General features: G+C 31.6%; 2 long non-coding RNA genes across 3 annotated transcripts; both read left to right on the plus strand.

The window, feature by feature from the left end:
- Window positions 1–6,603: 6,603 nt before the first annotated feature.
- Window positions 6,604–8,792, plus strand: LOC129299880 (uncharacterized). Of its 2 annotated transcripts, XR_008590646.1 has the most exons (5): window positions 6,604–7,015; window positions 7,180–7,249; window positions 7,661–7,702; window positions 7,776–7,816; window positions 8,654–8,792. It is a non-coding gene; the product is annotated as an uncharacterized LOC129299880 (long non-coding RNA). The 2 variants fall into 2 exon arrangements; XR_008590645.1 differs by having other exon boundaries at window positions 6,604–7,249.
- An 8,147-nt stretch (window positions 8,793–16,939) lies between these two features.
- On the plus strand, window positions 16,940–20,145 carry LOC129299879 (uncharacterized). Its single transcript, XR_008590644.1, has 4 exons — window positions 16,940–17,298; window positions 17,610–17,692; window positions 18,576–18,641; window positions 19,886–20,145. It is a non-coding gene; the product is annotated as an uncharacterized LOC129299879 (long non-coding RNA).
- The last annotated feature ends 926 nt before the right edge of the window (window positions 20,146–21,071 follow it).

Raw genomic sequence — 21,071 nt, forward strand, 5'->3', positions numbered from 1 at the left:
GCAAACTATTCAAATTCTTGCCCTGAATCAAATATCAACTTCTTTATTCCGATTATCATGCAAAGAAATAACAAGAAATGTTAAGTTGGTGGTTTTTTTTTTTTTTGTGTGTATGTGTTTTTTTAATTATTTTCTTCACAATTTTATTATTAATATTTTATTACTCTTCTCTTTTTACTCATCTCTTGTTTGTCTCACCCATTGAAGAACAAAATTAAGTATGTCCCTCATAATCTTTTTATAATGATTCAAAATTTTAATTGAACAAAATTTTTATCCTGACAGATATTTTATTTAAATAAGTTTTTTAGCAAGTTTGATTTTATTTATTTTAAATTATAGGAGAATTTGTGTACTTTTTTGTAATTTTTCTTGGGCATTTCTTGTATCTTGTTTGTGCTTCTTCTTGCAATTTTTCCCAAACTCCTTTGATCAGATTTTATCGCTGCCGAGCAAGGAAAAAACAGAGCATACCATTCTTTTCTTCACCGCCATTCTACACTTCTTTAGTTCTTCATCATCGGTCGACTGTGTTTTTGGCTCTACCCATTCACCGCCATTCCATGTTTTTGGCTCTTCCTATCAATTTCCTTAGCTCGCTGTCGACTGTGTCTTTCTTTGTTGCTGTAGCTTCATCCTCCGTTATTCTCTCCGTCCACGTTCATCGGCCACAGTGGGGTTGAGTTGTTGTTTTTTTTTTGTTTTTGTTTTCTCTGTCGTTTCGTTACTGCCTTGTGTTAACGTGAGACGAGTAGTCTTCAACTTCCACACTCTTTCTCTTTTCTGTCTTCATTCGTCCGTCACAATGGAGGGAAGTAGTCGCAGCCTTCTTTCGTTCCTTCTCTGCTCTGATGTTGTCGGTGGTGAGTATTGAATTTAGATTTCATCTTCCTTCCTCTCCAACTGCTGAATGGACGCGTCTGTATGCGTTGTAAGCTTAAGTCTATCCATTTTTTTGGGTCAGTTATTCTTGCTTCTCATCCTTCTTGAAGAGCAGCTAGGCGAGACTCTTCTTCTTCGGCGTGGTCCACGAGCTAAGATGTGGCAGTTCCTACTCCTCTTCGGTTGATGTAACACTGGTTCTTCCTTCTTCTCCTTCGATTTCAATAGCAACATGAATTTTCCTCTCTCCTGCACTGGCCGAAGTTGCGTCCTGTTTCCCAATATTTCTGCCGTGGGGTTTGTACGAAGACTTAGGCGTTGTTTGGGCTAATGTCGAATACAATTTTATTCTTTGCTGAGCTGAAACTTGGTAAGAAATTAGACATTGGAAATTTTTTATTCTGCTGGGTGCTTGTCTCATGATTCACTTAATGATAAATGTTATTATAGTGTTTGTTGTAATTCTTGAAAGAAGAAATTGGTAGAAATAAGATAATTTAATTTCCATATTAGAGCACAGAGGAATTATATATGCTACTTAAGGAAGTATATGCCTTTACATATAAGTTGTAAAGTGATTTACTCACTGGATTTGTATAGCACCAAAGAGGGAAATTGTTAGGCTATATGATAATTAATCTTTTTGTTAACCATGGAATAAGAGACGTGTTAATGGTTGGGGTTGAATGTTGTTTGGTATTGTTGAATACTTAATAGAAGTTGTTAGAGGGTTCAGTGAGAATTTAAGGGGTAATGAGAAATTTAAAGAATATTTGAAGAATTTGAATGTTAATTTTGCTTATTTATATTAAGAAGAAAAAATCATAATGACATAAGAGTTGTAGGTTTAAATGCTAGATTAATTTGGAGTACCATTAGAGTAAGCATGAAATTGATGGAGTTTAATTATAAGATTTTTGAAAATCCTCAAATGAGTGGGTAGCGTTCCAAATAAATTTTTAATAAAGTATATATAAAAAAATTCCTTTATTTGAATTTTAATACTATTCCCTTATAAATTGTATTAATATTTTCTACAATTCAATTTTTGTAATAATTGTTTTCTTAATGATTATATCTTAATTTTATCAATAATTTATGTTATTGCAGTTTAATTATTTAACTCCACATTTGATAAAAAATGAATTTGGAGAAAGTGAATTAATAGTTGAATAGTATGGTTAAAGATAAAAACATTGAAGTTGCTTTCTTGCTCTATGCATGCTTGGTTTTATTAGGGGGTTTGAGATCAAAACGTTGGTTGCTAATAGTAGTTCTGTCAACCTTTAACATGCTATGGTTCACCTAGCTAGCAGGATGTTTGTAAGATGTGCTAGCCCCATGCGTAAGCCAACGCAGGTGGAACGGAGGGATGGATATTCATGAACATTATACTCATGCTTCTTTCGTGGCTTATGCCGTGCTTGTTTTGTGGCTTCTAGCCATGCTTAATTATTTCATAGCTTTAACCTGCACTTGTTGGTTATTTATCCTCATGGACTATATGTCAATACTTGATTAGTTATTTACTCTCGTGGACTGTGTGTCCATACTTATTATTAATTCTAATAAAGTCCTTCTAAAGTAAAATTTAAAATTTATTATTTCTATATTAATTTTTTAAAGTATTCTACCTAATTGTATCATTACTTGAAATTTTATATTTTCATGAGAAATGCAAATTTTGATGATTTATATTATTCTATTAGCATTGTTAAATTTCACGATTGAACTATTGACCCAACTTGTTCCTTATTATTAGTTCAAGTAGATATTTACTATTCATTGAATTGTTTGAATTAAATTTATTAGTTCTATCATCATAAATTTTATTATAATTCTAATTGGAATGCTACTAACTAAAAATTTATTTCGTCTTAGATATTGTAACTGATTCTATGCCTCTTACAAATCATTGAGGGGCCCTACTATTTCTTTTTAAAAGAAGAGGCACACTGCATTTATTCTTTTTGGTGAAACTATGTATGATATTTTATACTTAGAAGTTAGTGCTCCACATGTACAGTAGTTAATTTCTAGTTTTATTTTGTTGATACAAAATTTGCTAATGTGGAGCTAGTCTCCCTTGCTGGATTGGTTAACTATTTCGTTAACATAGAAATTTCAGGAAGTCCAAAATATAGGAAAAACTCTACTGAAATTTCTACAAAATATTTAAAGCTTTACAAAATTTATTATTGCATAAAACTTATATACATCAATAATTTAGTTAACCTTTAATTAATTGAGCCTTATGAAATGTGAGACTACCTCAGATTTTACCTCAAATTAGTATTCGAGGTGTGACACTTTTGTTTTAGCTTCAACCTTCGTAGGTACTTTTGAACCAAAAGGCCTGTTATTGGTGGTCCTACAAAATCCAACTCACCTAAATTTTTTTGTTATAAAAAAAAAAGAAATTCAAAACATATGCTTTTCAAAGTAAAAAAAGAAGAGATTTTTTTTATCTCTACCATGAGGGACCAAGAAAAATTGGGAGATCATTTTATATTTCCCTAACTTTTTAAGTCAAGTCAATGCATCCCTTTAATTTTTTTGTGGAAAAATGGCACAGTTATGTTGAGCCTTTAGAATAAGAATAGTTGAATAAATCAACTAAAGTTGGTGAGTGGTAGAGACTCCCAGTATCTTGGGAGAAATAATTTCTATTGTCTAGCAAAGCATAATTACTATTAAAAATGAATGGTTCAATAAGCTTTAAGGGATTCAATCATGATTTTATATTTGAAATCAGTGGAAAGAAATAATATATTTCATTTAGTTTTTCAAGGGATTCAATTCATGATTTTATTTTTAAATCGGCATAATCAATGTTATTTTATTAATGTATTTCTTTTCGCTTAATTTTAGTTCAATGTAATTAGAATTTCAATGTAATAAAGTGTGTGTCTCCTTTTATCAGCAACAATTAAAATTAAACAACTGAGATTCAATGAATTTATATTTTAGTCTCTTTTCACTAATCACTGAGTTGGTTATAACGTGGAGAAGAAGTTATTTGTTGAAAATACCAATGATGACAGACGATGACAGAATTGAGTATCAGGAAACTTTATCACCCTTACAAGTTCATAAACAATATAATTTTAGGTGTTATTAATGAAATTGACTTAATATACATATAATTGAACAATGATCAAATTGTAAAATTATGCTTTTTTGACCAAACCATAATCAAATTATGCTAGTTTTGAAAATAATCAATCTTAATTCGATTCTCTCTCTCAAGTAATTCTCTTTTTCACTTTTAATATATTGAATTAAGTTGGAAATATAAGCCACATTATTTATAATTTGTTAGTTGTTCAACTAGTTATTGATTTTATATTGATATTTATTTGAACAAAATTGATTTTATAGAGAGAATATTGATGAAGGACCTCAAAAGAATTTAATAGTTGACAAGTATTTTGACTAAGTAAATATTAACAAATTGATAATTGAAGTTATGCATGTTTAATAAGTATCCAATTTATCCAGAGTTCTTATCAGATATTGATTTCTTTCATGGGTCCTTCCTTCATTGATGTTCTATTTTATATTGATATGTTGATTTTGATGGGCTTAATATATTCGTGGTTGTTGTTTTTTTTAATTGTAAAATCATGGTTGGTTTTTTTCCCAGAAAATTATGGTTGGTTGGAAAGAGTAGTCATCCTTAGTTTGATTTTATCCTCTTATCAAGTATTTTTATTTGAGATGGTGTTTCCAATTAATAATTATCTCTTGATTAAATTAAATTAATTAAAAACATTGAACGATGACATGAGTTTGAGTTGTCACAATTACCTTAAACTTAACTAGTTAGATTAATAATGGTTTTCTTCTTAGATGTAGAATAACACATGTCACATCTTAATTCATCACATAATTCCTATGATAAGATTATATGGCATGCAACGCATAATCTAGTATTAAGCACATGGAGTATGAACATAGAAGAGATAAGAGCTCCAATTGTGTTATAAAATATAAATTTTAAACCCAATAGCCAAATATATAAATTCAAAAAAGCGTTATCCAAACTATTAAGATATGCTTTCATTGAAAACAAAACTATTGATGTTGTATAAATGAGAATTTCAAATCTTTTACTGCTGATTTATGGGTCGAAAGAAATTAAAATTCTATTTTTTTCAATAATTTGAACATATTTAAATTTTCAGCAAAAAACATATTTGGAGCTCCTTTGAATGATACAAATTAATATTATTGAAATTATGTGAATGCAGATGTTTTTACATATATTCATATACTCCTCTAGTTCCATAGGGAAACTTCTAGAAAGATTATTTGATCCTTAATATAAGACACATAGAGAGTTACTTATGACCATTTTTGATTGTAAATTTAATTTTATAGCTCAACATATACTGGATATTTCTCTTTTGATATTTTTAATAGGGCTAAATTTGGATTTTTTTCATTTCAAGATAATTTAATTTGTTGACTATCATTCTTTGGTAGAGAAGAAGTTAAAAGCATTTTATAATAGGGACCCAAGAGAAAATAGTTCATTCATGTCATTGAAAGAAAACAAAATTTCACTTATTTGGGGTCCACCAGTGTCTTTCTCATCAACTTATTTCTATGAGAGGTGAATGATAAAGTGCCATCATTGTACTAAAAGTTATAGTTGTTAATCAAGGTATGACTGTATTTCCTTGAATCTTTTGCTTGTACCAATTATCAATGTTATAAGTTGAAATGTTACATCCATTGAATTATAATTCCATTCATTTTGGGTCCGCTAGAGTCCTTTTCATCCACCTACTTCTAGGAGGGGTGAATGATAAAGTGACATCACTAGACCAAAAGCTATAGTTATTAATCATGGTACAATTCTATTTATTCAAATCTTTAGCTTCCACCAACAGGTATTATAAGTTGGAATGTTAAGTCTATTGAATTATAAAGGAGATTTTGACCAAACCTCAACATGGGGTAACTTTTCCTGTGGGAAAGACACAAACCTAATGAAACTCACCTAGGTGATGGGCTCCAACGTTGTATTCATAATAGACAACCCACCCATAAAGACAAGGAAACTAAGTGACTAGAAAAATTGGAATGGCAATATTTCTCACTATTTCATAAATAGAAAAGTAGTTAAAAAAAAGGAAAGGGAAAAGGAAAATTCACCTATCTACATTTCCCTTCTTCTCTCTAAAAATTAACTTTTTCATATATCAAACAAACACTTATATTTTTTCTTTTTCCATACCTCACTACTACAAAAATAAGTAATTGGAGTGCTCATATCAAAGTGTTTTTAATAAAAACACTCTTAAATAATGAGGCAGAACATAATGGAGCATTTTTAGTTTCACATGCTCCAGTATGTTGAGTGTATGGGAACATTCCAAAAAGAAAATGCTCTCATAGATGCTTAAAAAAATTAATAAAAAAGAACAAGACTCTTTGGAGTTTTTCTAGTAAGAAGAGCTCTCATAGGTATAAATTTAAAAAATATTTATGCACAGCTCTTCTTACTAGAAAAGCTCCCTTAGAGTCTGTAAATTTATATCTACGATAACTCTTCTTATTAGAAAAACTCTCCTAGAGTAGTCTTATATGTACAAGCATTTTTGTTAAAAACGCTCTGGTAAGGTATTTATTTATTCATTTATTTTAACTGAGTCCTTTCAAGTCTTTCTTTCTTCCTCAACCCCACATTCAAAAAAAAAAAAAAACAGAGAGAGAGAGACAAAAGTCCCTCCCCATTCTCATGGCATGAAGCTGCCACACTCTATTTGTCCACCATCCGTGGGTGCTCTGCTATTATGCACAGTCGACCGTGAGTCGCAACTCAAGTTTGCTACCATTGTGGGTTTGCCGTTGACCATCTATCTAATCAGTGTCGTTTGTTGCTTGATTCGTCGTTGTCTTCTATTGGAGTCACCGTCATTCGTTGCTGGAGCGCGTCTCCAATTGACGTTGTCACGAGCTGAGTCCATCGCCTTTGAACACGATTTCCTCCTTCTAGTGCCGGATTTACTCTAGTTCTCACTGGATTTGTTTGGGTCACTGCTCCAACCCGCGAATCGTGCCAAATCTACTTTTGTTCAAAGCCGCGACACTGATTGCATCGTTCTGGGAAGTGTTGTCGCGTGTATGTTTATAACTTCTTTTATTATTGGTTGGACTGAGTTGACTATATTTACCTTTTCTCCATTAAGTTTCCTATGCTCAATGATCTTCCCTTGTTATTTTCACCCTGTTCTATGATGATGTTAGGCAGATCTAATAGATCTGATGGTAATGAGATTTATGCAGCTAGAGAAGAAGTAGTTATTTGGCCATGTGGGCTTTGTTGAGAATCAGACATGATGCTAAAGAAAATCGAGTATGTTTGCTAATGGTGTGTCATGTTCATCATTCCCTAGCTAGTTCTATCGTGCTCAATGTCAATTCTTGTGCATTTTTGTTGTTCTTATAAATGGGGCAGAACCCATGAGTCTAATACTTAGATTTACTAATCCGATTTTATTTTTTTTAAAGCATGGTATGGTTGGTTTAGTTCTTCTTCTTTCCTAATTACTTAGTGTTTGCTGGCTATGCTATTTCCAATAAGTTCATAATAATTTTGTTAATAAATCTCAAGAATTTCTTGCTATTTTCTAACCTTACTTCTTATGGTGATCAATCATAAATTTGAGAATTAGTTAGGCAGTTGGTATTGAATGGTTTTATGATTTAGTCTACTGAATCTGGATGTAACTTATAATCTGATTGAAATTTCATGCTAACATTGTAGCAGGATGGAAATTTTATGGTTGGATGTTTAGGATTCCCACAGGTTGGTTTTCTTGTTCTCTCTTATCGTTGTGAATTCCCTTATTATAATTTAAAGAACATTCTCACTTTTGCAGGGAAATTTCAAAGAGAAACAATCCCATGGCTCATGGCATTCGTTAAGTATCTTGGTGAACTTGGGAACCACTTATAAACCTTTATGTCTTTCTGGAAACTCGATGCAAAAATTTCTCGTATCAGCTTGTCAATTAATTCCTTTCATTCTAATATTACTTCTATCTTCTTTGTTTTAATCCGCAGATGTATCTTATAAATCAGTCAACCTAAATTATAAATGTGAATTTTAGAGTTGTTACCATCGATTTTTTTTTTTTAACATTGTCTTCATATTCCCTTTACTCATCTTTCCATATAATTCTTGCCTTTTATCGTTCTAGCTGTGGCTTATCTATTTCCATTTCTTTATTGTATTGTAACAGAATAAAAAGAAAAAAAAAAAACACACACACACACAAACAATTCTTGCTTGAAATGTCTATATATGTGGCTTAGTCATAAGCTGTGAACCATGTGGAAAATTTCAATGACACGCACGGCACTTCCAACTCTACTTTCTACGTGTCCTCTTCAAATTTTGTACACTGCTTGATACCCAATATTCTAAAATTAACACGACTGGCTACCAAATCTTCTGAGGTTCGTTGTAAAACCATATTTGATTAAACACAATCATCATATGGTCTGAACTCTGGTATTATGATTCAAAAAATGTTTAGACAGATGTTTAGACAGCTCATGACAAAGTCATCATGTATTAATTCCTTTATTTTTTATGATTATTATTATTTTTTAAAGAAGGAAAAGCATAATAGGAAAAAGCATTGCCGATCATGTATTATGATTCTTCTTATTATGATTATTGAACAGGTGAGTTTATGCATAATTAATATGATACTTACGATTTAACTAAATTATTTTTCTTTATTTTTTGCAGATAGAATATGATTGGGTACTTTTCAACTAAGTAAGAATGGTGTTAGATGCACTTGTTTGTACCATGTAAGCATGGGAATATTGAAAATGTTTTTAAATTCTTAGGTTGTAATTTACATTATAATCATGTATATTGCAGGATTGAAATTAGTTGTTGATCTCTTGTATATGTTTTGAAATTTCTTACTGCTTGTATACTTGCATTAATTATATAAATAATTTTTTTGTATATTGGTCATGACATACAATGCATGCAAGGAAATAATAAATGAATCAATTTGTTTTTTAAAAAAATAGACCCATGAGAGCATTTCAAGAAAGAAAAGCTCCTATAAGGGTCATATGAGAGCAGTTCTAAATAAAAAAGCTCTAGTAAGCATACCTTATGGGAGCGTTGGGAGCTTTTGTTCATGTAAGCACTCCCATAGGGTAGGCTTGCAGCAGCTTTCTAACCCAAAATGCTGCCGTAGGCCTTGTCTACAAGAGTGTTCCTAAATGCTCCTATATCTACAGGACCTCTATCTTTTGGAGCATCTTCAAAATGCTCCAAAAAGGAAAAAAATAAATGCTCTAAAAAAAGCTCTTTTGTAGTAGTGCCTTCTAGTTCAAGTCAATAAATGCCTATAATTCTAATGGCACAGTAAAACAAGACTACGGAAATTAAGTGAATCTAGGTATTACTCTCTCCCTCCCCACCATCAATAATTGAGATAGCTATAACGTGTTGTAGATTTATAGAGTCTGAAAGCGTACCTTGCAAGTTGCACTAATGGTTTGGACCTATGCGGAAATGGAGTTACTTTATGGAACTTAGTTTAGGTATGCACAGCAAAAAACAGAGAGGAAGTGGAGAGAAAAAAGAATGCTTAGACCACATTCGTAAAAATATGAGATCATATTTTAGTTTTTTAAACCTCTTTTGTCGCTCACCCACAATGTGAGAAGTAGAGCATGCATTATGCGCTCTTGTAAACTGTCCCCTCCTTCATTCAATTGGCAGGGGGAAAATCACACTTAAGGATTAAGGTTTATCACATATAAAGACTTAGACTTTCTCATTATACTAATAAAGCCCTACAGGCTTGTATTAGGCTTCAGCCACTAAGGGTGGATAACCCAACATTTCCTATTCACACTTGGTGGATAAGTTATCATGGGTCTTGTCTCGTTCTCTTCCTTCTTTTCATAAGAAGTGCTTTGTCATGACTGCATAGGTTTGATGTTTCCATTTTAGGCATTTGTACTACAAATCCAATTATGAACCACACAAAATAACCATAAAGCTAGTTTGTTCTTATGTTGACTTTGTACCTTGGATATCCTAGATTTACTTTATATATGCTTTTCTCTTGACCAATCTAATCCCTCTTCAGTCAGTATAAGACTCAGATTTCCTTTCTCATATGCATAGTATCTATACTTATGAAATCCACAAAATGATATCATAAGGGATTAGTTTTAGACACTAGTATAGGCATTTATATATCAAGTAATCTTTCTTTCACCCATATATCACTTTGACAACAAATAGTCACTTTCACAGCACATTACCTTTACATCAGATCTATCATGATCATAGGATATATAAAAAAGTACCAAGCACTATAATTTACCTCCATGATATTGTCAAATTTAAAGGACATCAATGAAAGGATTATTTTTTTATGGACTCACACAGTAATGAAGTAGGGATTATTTCACTTGCTTTCCAACTACGGTTCTTAAACACATGTGGTATGAGTCACATGCTATGATGTTACTCTTATTTCATAAAAGTGTACGCCATTTTTCTTTTATCATTAACACTGTATAGACTTGAGTTTAGACACACATAGTATCTAATCCAAATTCTTCCACTGTTCTCACATGATGTCAATCTTAAAGAATTTGTAGTCTAGCTACAAGTATCATAGATGTAGGAATCCATGATTTGATCTATCTATATATATACAGATCTCATCTCAACACACTCCTCTTTTTTTTTAGGCAACACATAGTTTATGTTTTTTCTCTGCCATATTAGAACTCTTATTGCTTTACTAGTGAACACATATGTCTCATCTTTATCTACTCTTCTTAAGCATCAAAGGCAATTGGTCGTGTGAGAGAGCCAACCTTCTTGTCACATCCTAGTGCTAAAGGTGTGATCAACACAGAATATGAGATAGACTCACATTTTATAAGCCTTAATTAACTAGAAACTTAATTCAAGATAATGATATATAATTTATGTCTAAATCTAAACTTTGCAAAGTTTTAACCATTCTATAAAAATTTTGGCAAAGTTTCTCTTGTAATTAGACATCTCAAAATTTCTACAATAATAAAACCTGTCAACTAAAGAGAAAGGAGCTTAGCTCTACAGTTGTATATTTTACAATAATAAAATAAGGCTAGGACCTAACTATAGTATACGTAAAGCTCTAGCTTATAATTATATAATAAAATACATATTTTCACTAAGAGGGATAATTACAATGTGCTTCTATTTTCCAAAAAAAGGGCCCCTTAATGATCCATAAGAGGCATGATGTCATATATAATATCTGAGATTAAATAAATTTTTGGTGAGTAGCATTTCAATCAAAATTTATAAATAAATAAAAATGTTTATGGATATAGTAACTAATAAATTTAGTTTAAATCAAATCAATGAAATATTGAAACGTGTACTTAAACTAACAATAAATAATGAATTTTCTCAATAATATAACTTGGAAATTAAACAATGCTAGAAAAACTATATAAGTTTATCAAAATGTGAATTACTCATAGAATATAAAAATTTCAAGTAATGGTATAACTAGGTAGAATGCTTTTAGATGACTAATTTAAAAATGATAAATTTTAATTTAGATCTAGAAGGGCTTTATCAAAATGAATAACGAGCATGGACATATAGTCCATGAAGGTAAAAAATCAATCAAGCATGGAGACACAGTTCACAAAAGTAGATAACCAATCAAGCATGATTGAAAGCCACAAAACAAGCAAGACAAAAACCACAAATCAAGCACAGGCATAAGGCCCATGAAAGCAAGCATAAGTACAATGCTCATAAATTACCATCCCTCTGATCCACGTGCATTGGCCTTCGCATGAGGCTAGCATCTCTTAAAAGCTCCTCACTAGCTAGCTAGGTGTACCATGACATACTAAAGGTTAACAAAGCTGTCATTAACATCTAACATTCTAAACTAATCAATCTTCTAATTAAAATCAAGCGTGCATGGAGCTAGAATAAAAAGTTGAATTTTTTAATATACTATTTAACTATCATTTTCCATTTCTTATGTTCATTTCCTATCCTCCATGCATGAATCATTATCTTAAAAATTTGCATATGAAACATATAATTTAGTAAGTAAGTTACTTTTGAGAAGTAATACCGTTTTTCAAATTTCAACTTCAATCATTACTTAACAATAACATAAATAATGGGCAAAATCAAGAAATCATCATTTATAAAATAATTATCATAAAAATAAAATTGAAAAGGATATTTATACAATTTATAGGTGAATAATATTAAAATTCAAATAAAGGAATTTTTATAAATATATTACTAGAAATTTATTTGGAATGCTACCTACTCACCTTACACATTTTCAATTATCTCTATAACTTGCTCCTTTTTATGCTTCTTGCTTATACTTTAATAGTGCCACTAATTACCTAATCAAACAAACTAACAAGCTAATAATACTAAACCTCCCATATTAAAACTCAATCTATTTATACTTTATTTAAATATCCACAATGTAACATCTCAAATTATTTTTAAGAACCAAATTTAATTAAAATAATAATAAAAATAAATGTCTATAATTAAATTAAAATTAAGAATAATATGATGGAGATCTGAAGTTTAAAATTTACTAAACAAAATTTTGGTTTTATTTTATTTTTAACTATGCAAAAAATTACCAAAATTGACTTGAGCTTTTGTGTTATAGCAAAAAGATTTTAGCCCTTTCTTGTAATTTTCTCCAAATTATTTAAATTAGTTTTTTTAAGGGCAAAATTGAATGCATGAACGAAAAATGAAACAAGGAAAAGAAACAAAATGCAAGAGCAAGGAAGCGACAGAGAGGAGAGGGAGAACAGAGGAGGAAAAAAGGGGATTCAAGAGGCTTTGCAGACATTGTGAGCTCAGTTACAGGATAGATAAACTCCCTACTTCAATCCATTTCCTTCCCTCTTAGTTTTCTTAAGTTATTAGAAGAGGTAAATTTTGGACTTTGATCCCAAAAGCTTTGTTCTTATAAGCTTCGATTTTTTTTTTGAGTCCTAGGGAGACTGTTTTAAGTTTCTATTTGGTGCTCTAACATTTTGATTGGGCAATTAGATGAAAAGGAGAGTTTTAAGGCAAAAATTAAACTTTAAGGGATTGGGTGTTGGTCTTTAATAGTTTAAACCTATTGATTTAGTTATAATTATGCTATTTGAATCCAATAAGATTTAAATTAAGCTTTAGTTTTCATTATAAGGGCTAATTATGAAAGCTCGTAACACTAAGTAAAGGTTTTTGGTTGATTAAAAATTGTATGGTTTGGAAATTAGCCTAATGGTGGCTAATAGATGTTTTTTGGTGGTTAAGTGATACCATATGAATGGTTAGTTTAATATATAGACCATTTGGATCAATTATAGCTCATTGACCCAAGTTGTGTGGTATGAATTATAGTCTTCTTTTTATGCTATTTGCCATGATAAGTGATAAGCATCACTTATATTTTATAAGGATTGTTAGTGAAATTTTTTTGGACGTTAAGGGATAAGCCAAGTCTTATTTTTCGTACAAGAAGAAACCCTTTTGGTATAAAAAGATTGAGGTAACAGAGAAATTTATATTTATTATTACTTTGTTTAGCTATTTTTGAATAAATACTACTAGCTATCATGCATCACATGTTTTAAATGATTAAATGCAATTAATTGTGTTTTATAAGGACTTAAAGGGTGCTACTTGGATAACAGTGCATATATGTTTTCTATTTGTTTTATAATAATGTTTTTATGGAAAAGGTTGTTTGCATGCATTGTAATTATAGAGAATGAAAGTTGTACTTAAGGAATGTAACTGGGTTAGATACCTTAGATAGGTTAAGGAACTGCTTGAGGGACAAGTAATATATGTTATAATATTTTAGAGTGTTGAAGTGGTCAGTATTCGAGAAAGGTAGATAAGAGTAAAAGACATGATCTTGGTAGGAGTTTGCTAATGGGGAGGTGTGGACTCATGATATTCTATGACACACTGCCATTACTCAGTGTTGCCTTTTGTATTATGGGCTCAAAGAACTAATGTGGTTAGCAAATTGAGTGTTTGACACTTCTCATTTAGGGAGAGAATTCAACTTATGAAGTGTGAGATTGAGTACCTTGGCCAAGGTAACCCTCACATGGAGAGTAAGTCAGGCTGGCTCTAGAAGGGAGTTAGCTTCTACTGCTCATAATTCACGACGAAGGAGACCAAGCAGTTAGGTGGATTTAATCGTGCCTTAGATTATGTTTTGTGCTTATGGAGGTATAAGTAGGTATAAGGTTTACCTATGAGCTAAAGAGTGCCAAGGGGCATTCTGTCGGTCAGGAAAGGTCATACTAGCCTATGTTATGCATTCATACATTTTAAATGATAAAATTATATGTTATGTTTAATCTATTATTCATTTATTCAACTATGGCTTACTTTGTAATAATAAATGTAGATTTCTCTATTATTAAGATGGTGGTCGTCTCACTTCTTTCTCTTTAATATTTTTAGGTTCAAGCACAAGATTTAGTGGTGGACAGGAAAAGGAGCAGAGTTAGGGGTTATTTGTGCATTGTAAAGAACTGCAACCTCTTTATTTTGAGCAAATCTATTATAATGTATTTAGGATTAAGGTGCCAGTAGGATGTTTTTATATATACATGTGTGTGAATATGTGTGGATTATGTGCTTGTATATGAATTTTTGTTGCTTCTAAACTTGTGGCTTTAAAACTTGGTTATGATGCACGGTTTTAATGGATTCATTCGGTAGACTAGATTTCCACTACAAACAAATGTTTATTTTGATATGTATATGAATATATGTGATTTTACAAGCAAATACAAAAGTGGTTGCATTATGAATTATGTGCTATGGGTAAACATATACTTGGGATAGAAAGAGTAGGTGCATGGGCCCTACAGGGATTTCTGAGTCAAGTGCCAATGTTTATCATGTACATTTATATAAGTATATGGTGTTTGGAGTGGTTTTTGACCACTCTTGTATGATTAGTGCATTTTAAGAGTTTAGAATCCATTTTGAAAAATGGCACCTGGATGGTTAAAATTTGATATAAGGGGTATTTCTATCATTTAAATATTCTATTAAATACTCCTAGTCTTATTTGATGTGTCCAAAGTATTCCCACAAGTTTGTAACCCTTAGGATAAGATTTGAATAATTTTGAAAATGGTTTTTACCAAATATCCAAATTTCAATTCGATTGTTGCATTTTCCTAAAATTTGGATCACAAGTAGAACCTTTTATAATCTTCATACGAGCTTTAGAATCACTTCGATCAAATATTGAACGGAGAAATAGTGCACTCCGGGAGTTGGTGTGGAGGTGCTATCATGACAACTATTTAATGCTATCCTGACATCAACAGTTGTTAAAGTTGCGACATGCATGAATTTCAATCCATCTGTTAGATCTTTTCAAAATTTTGTATAGTAGTAGTACTCTTTGAATGTGACGTGAGCTCTAGAACAACTTTGATCAGAGGTCTGATGATGAAATAGTGCACTCCAAAAATTGGTTCGAAAGTGTTGTCATGACAACAAAAATACCAAAGTTGTAACATGTCTAAATTTTAATCTGATCGTTGGATCTTTTTGAAACTTGAAAAAAATACTAGTACTCATTAAAAGAGATATATAGGCTTTAAAATTACTTTGATCAAAAGCCATACGGTGAAATGGAGCCTCCCAAAAGTTTGCCCAAGAGAGCTGACATGATAGCAAAATTAATGCTTTCATGACAGAAATTAATTGCCTTTATTTGCCCTATTTGCTTCCATATGCTACATATTAATCCTTTAGACTTTTCTAAGAGGTTTTATATGTGTGTTTTGTTGTATAAATTGTTTAGTGATTTAAAAGGTTTGTTTACTAAGTCAATTTTAGGATCAACTCCTTAACTATACTTATTTTATTAGTTGTGGTGTACTTTTGATAACACTCGGGGCAAGTGTTACACACAAGATTTTCCAAAATCTTATTTGTTCATAATTCAACTACCTTAAACATGCTCTCTTTGAAATTCTTTAAGTATGATAATAACAACTCCAATAATTCATTGACTATGCAATTCTCAATTAGTTTTGTAGAATATAAAGGATATTAATTTTAAAGACATACTATTTGCTCAAGCATGAATCAACTAAGCCAAATCAACAAATTTAAATGACTCATCACTCTAGCATAGAAGAGAAATCTCAAACAATAATATATCCTCCATAATTTCCTTTAATATAAAACATAATAAGTTAAGTTAAACTCATGTTTTCATATAGCTTTGTAATGTGCTACAAGACAAAATTTTCTTTAATCTTCTCCTTTTCAAACATTTTAACAAACACCTTAAGTGTATCAAGATTCAATTTACAATAGTCATCCAATAAGTTCTCCAATACTTTCACCAGTTCCTTTCTTAAATATTTGAGTAAACACTTTGTGCACATCCTAAATTAAATTAAGGAACTAGTATCTTGGTTTAAAATAGAAAATCACACTTTTATGCCTAATATAAATTCTTAAAGTTTTCTTATTATCGATATAAACTTTTAAACTAGAAGATAAATTTCTTGCTTCTTGTCAATGAATTCCAAATTTAATTATATCAATCCATTATCACCTTGCTCTTTTCTTAAGAATTTTAAAAGAAAATCTTAGTAGCATTCACATATGTTCCCTGTAAACCCAAATTTCATTTGTTCCAATTCTCCTTGTCATTTACTTTCTAAGTCAAACTGTAATGACTTAGATAAATAAAATAAAAATAAACACATAATAATTTGTTTAGAGTGTATTTTATTTATGTTTGGAACAATTTTGACAATAATGGGTGTTGGCATAGTGGAAGTGCATGTATAAGTCATCCACTTGGTCCAGAGTTCGAATCTCCTGAAACAAAAAAGGAGTTGATTTTTATGACTTTAATTTTGTGAAATTACCAATATACCCCTCCCATATCAGATTTATATTTTCTTTCTTCTCTTCCTTATTTCGGTCTCGGTTTGACGGAGGGGGAGGGAGAGAATGTTCTGGAACTCGTGCGATCTGGTCTCCGTTCCTCTGCCATCTCCGATTTCTTCTCTTCTTCCTTCACTCTTTGCCATCGCTGATGAGAGAGCTGAGATGCTGTGCGTTTTCTGTTGCTGGTCCACTGTTTTCCAGCCCATGTTTGCTTTGTTTCTTGTTCTTGACCATATTTCTTCCCCCACTCTTCTGTTAGTTGATGATGAAGCAAGTAAATAGCTGATTTGAGGTTGTAAGAGAACTAATTTAGTGGGTTGGAGGTTGGAATTGTGCTGTCTTCTTCTTCCCCTGTTCAGTCGTAGGTTCTATTTTGTGCTTCCCTGTGCGTTTGTGATCGGCTGCCTAAGGTGAGAAACTTCACTCTCTTTCTATTGCTATGTGCGTGTAGTGTTGGATGGGAATGGTGAAGTAAACTGGAAAAAAAAACAGAGAGGAAAGAGAAAAGAAATCTTCTGCCAGCCGTGAATGATGCAGATTTCTTGTTCTTCTTTTCTTTCATTGTTGTCGGTTGCTGAGTTGAAATCTTCGAACCCCTTAATTTTTCGGTCAGCCGTAGGGAGTGTTGAGCTGTATAGTGTTTTGGTCCTCATCATTTTTTCAAAGTCGGCTCTGTCTTACTTCCTTCTTATACTATGATTTTGTTGGCTGTGGGTGCAAGGTGGTGATGGAGACTCATATTTAGATAAGTTTCATATTGTATCTCTTCTTCCTCTAGCTGTTGGCGTGCTCATCCTTGAAAGGGTATGAGACCTGAACTTTGGTTTCTTTCTTTCTGCTATTTGGCCGAGTTTAGGGAATGCGGATGAGATTGATAAAATAAAATCAATTATTTTCCTATTGTTAGGTGCTGATTGGAAATGTGAATTGAGAATTTTAATTATTCTAGGCTTGGAGATGGAAATTTGCTTGAAAGAAATACCTAAAATTTATCTATTTAGACATGAGAAAAAATTTTAAATGAATGAGTTGTGGTGTATGGTGCTGTTATAATGCATTTTCTTGATGGTGTTGGGTTGTTGGTTTCAAGGCTAAATGGAATACTATTGTATAGATTGATACAATGTCATTATGAGAATTATTTGTGGGCGCTTCCAAGATGTTGTGTAAATGATTACAATAAGAGTAATGTGTTTGGAATGGCTGGTGTTGAAGTAATTGTTAGAATGAAAGTGGAAGAGAAGAGCTTAAATGGGACACTTGGAGATTAGTGCTTATGAGATGTTTATTAAAATGCTTGTTAGGAGAATTAAGCCTGATTTTGAAATTTCATTGATTCTTGTAGAAAGTAGAGTTAGTTTAGATGTTGTTAATCTATAAATTTGACTTGAAAGTTGCAAAGGACATTTGACTATGAAATTAATAATATGTGCTTACTAGAGTGCTTGGAGATCGATAGTTTGTTGAGAAAATATTTAAATGCTAGAGTTTTTTTTTTATTTCTTTTTATGAGGGGATTGAAAAGGATGTATTTAGTATCTTGACAAATTGCTAATGATGAATATCTTTTAAACAAAGCTTTGGTTTTCATGTTTCAAATGTATTATAGTAGATTACCGATTAGACGGTTGAAATGGAATTATTGTACTGGCTGAGAGTTAAATAAAGTTTTAATATGATTTATAAGGTGTTTGGAAGAGAAGAAGTTTGATTAAAGTTGAGAAGAGAAATTTGACTTCTGGAGAAATTTCAGGTAAGTAGATAGCGTCCCAACTGATATTTTATTAAAATCTCTTTTATTCGAATATTACATTTTTATGCAAATTATTTTTACGACAACAATGTGATTATGAGACATTTTGTTGATTAAATTACTTTATTTCGCGAAATTATTTTACCAGAATTGATCATTTTGGTTAATCAGTAAATAGAAGTTTGAATTCTAATTGTGGGATTTTATTTTTCTGGAAATCATTTTTATAGCATTAATGCGATTATTGAATATTTGTTGATTAACATTACTTTATTTTGATAAATTAGCTTTACCAAATTTAAAATGTTATTTGATCAATTAAATTAAGTTTGAACTTTGATTATGAGATTTTTATTCTAGCAAATATTGGAGAGATACAGAAAATGATTCATGTAAGTTCGAAGTTGAAATTTTTTTTATTCAATAAATGCAAGCACGAGCATTGGATATAAAATTTGATTCTGAAAAGTTTTAATGCTTAAAAGTATTCATGCGAGTTTGATTTTGAGAATGAGAACTGTATCTTGAAAGTGATGATTTTCTCACATGTTTGAAAATGGTTTTAAAAAGGGACTTTGTACAGAACACTGGTTGCTAACGGCAGTTCCGTTAGCCCTTGGCGCACCATGGTACACCTAGCTAGCAAGGTGTTTATAGGAGGTGCTAGCCCCGTGCGATGGCCAACGCACGTAGAACGGAGGGATGGTTATTCGTGAGCATCGTACTCACGTTTGTTTCGTGGCTTCAAGCCGCATTTGGTTAGCATGACCCTCGTGGACTGTGTGTCCACGTTTGTTTCGTGGCTTCAGCCACGTTTGATTACTTACCCTCATGGATTGTGTGTCCACGTTTGTTTTCATAGCATAAGCCGCGTTTGGTTAGTTACCCTCGTGGATTATGTGTCCACGTTTGTTAATTGTTCTGATAAGTCCCTATATTTATGAATCCAATCGTTTGATGATTTCATATTCTATTGGTTTTTATTTAGTAATTTGTTTATAAATATTTATTTCATTTATGTGCTTTCTTGAAATCAAGTGATAATATCATTTTCTATGGTAGTTTAATGATTTGAGATTTTATTTGAAATTTATAGAGCCATTTTATTTATTATGAAGTTTATAAAATTTTTATGAAAATTTTGTCTATTTAACTTACATAACTATTTCAAACTTTTCATTTTATTTATGTTCTATTATTTATTGTGGGGACGTTATTCACTGGAAAAGATATTTTGGTCTCAGATGGTATAGTTGAACTCGTGACCCGAGATATCCACTTAGGAGTTTTATTGCTGAATTGAAGCAGAAGAATTATTTCAGTCAAATCCTAATTTGATGAAAAATTTGAACTTTATACTTACGTTGGCGTCTGGCCTTAGGTGCTCCACATAGACTACAGGTAGGATCCTTATATTTCTTTTAAAGTTGAATATCTGAATTAATATTGTAATAATTTTTAATTACTCTATTAGTGTGTTTAATGTATTAATTTCAGAGTTTCTCCGATTAAGGCTTAAGGGATATGAATTTTGTGCCCATATCCTGTGCCGGTCACACCTGATTTTTGGGGCGTAGTACAAACACCCCTACACAACTCAAGCAGAATCAATAAGATAAAACATTCTAAAATAAATCCCAATCAAGCCTTTGAATCACATTCAAAAAGAAACTAAAATCAACAACTAAAAATATTGAGATTTCTAATAGGTGTTATGCTCACAAATGCTCCTCCAAGATAAACATGAAAATTTAATAACATTCATTCACTAAATTCTTCTCTCAAACATTTTACAAACACCATGAAGGCATTCTCCATTAACAAAATTATGAACCCAAAATTCAAGCTTCCAATAGCTTCAAATACTTAATTTAACAACCAAGATTCAGCTTAGCATCAAACTAAATTGGCATCAATGATTAACCAACCAACACCTCAATTTTCTCAAATCTATGATAGCAATAATAAGGAACATAGATGCATCTTTCAGCCAGGAGAGGAAGGAGGAAGGACTAGTGACTTACCATAAACCAAAATGCAATGACAACATCCACTCATTAGCTCACAGATGACATCGAAAAAGACGAGAATAGCTACAACCCTACTACTTGAATGAGGAGGAGAAGGAACAGAAATTACAAACTCTAAAAGGGGAATACTCCAGCTTAACATACACATAAGTTATGGCTAGCAACTAAAGCAAAGGAAGACATGAAGATTGAGCACCCCCACACATACTACACATTGACACAGAGCTAAGAAGGAACAAAGAACAATAATAGGAAAAAATTTGATAACTCTAACTCTCCAAATAATGGAGATGCAATAGCGAGATAGAGCACAAATTGGTGGTGAGTAGTTAAAATTGATGAGGGGGGCTAGAAGATTGGGTCGATGGTGAAGAACCAGAGGAGTGAATTAATGGTAGAG

Source organism: Prosopis cineraria, unplaced genomic scaffold (genome assembly GCF_029017545.1).
Source record: "Prosopis cineraria cultivar Desert tree isolate PC_DT_omini unplaced genomic scaffold, ASM2901754v1 PC1337, whole genome shotgun sequence".
Lineage (NCBI taxonomy): Eukaryota > Viridiplantae > Streptophyta > Magnoliopsida > Fabales > Fabaceae > Prosopis > Prosopis cineraria.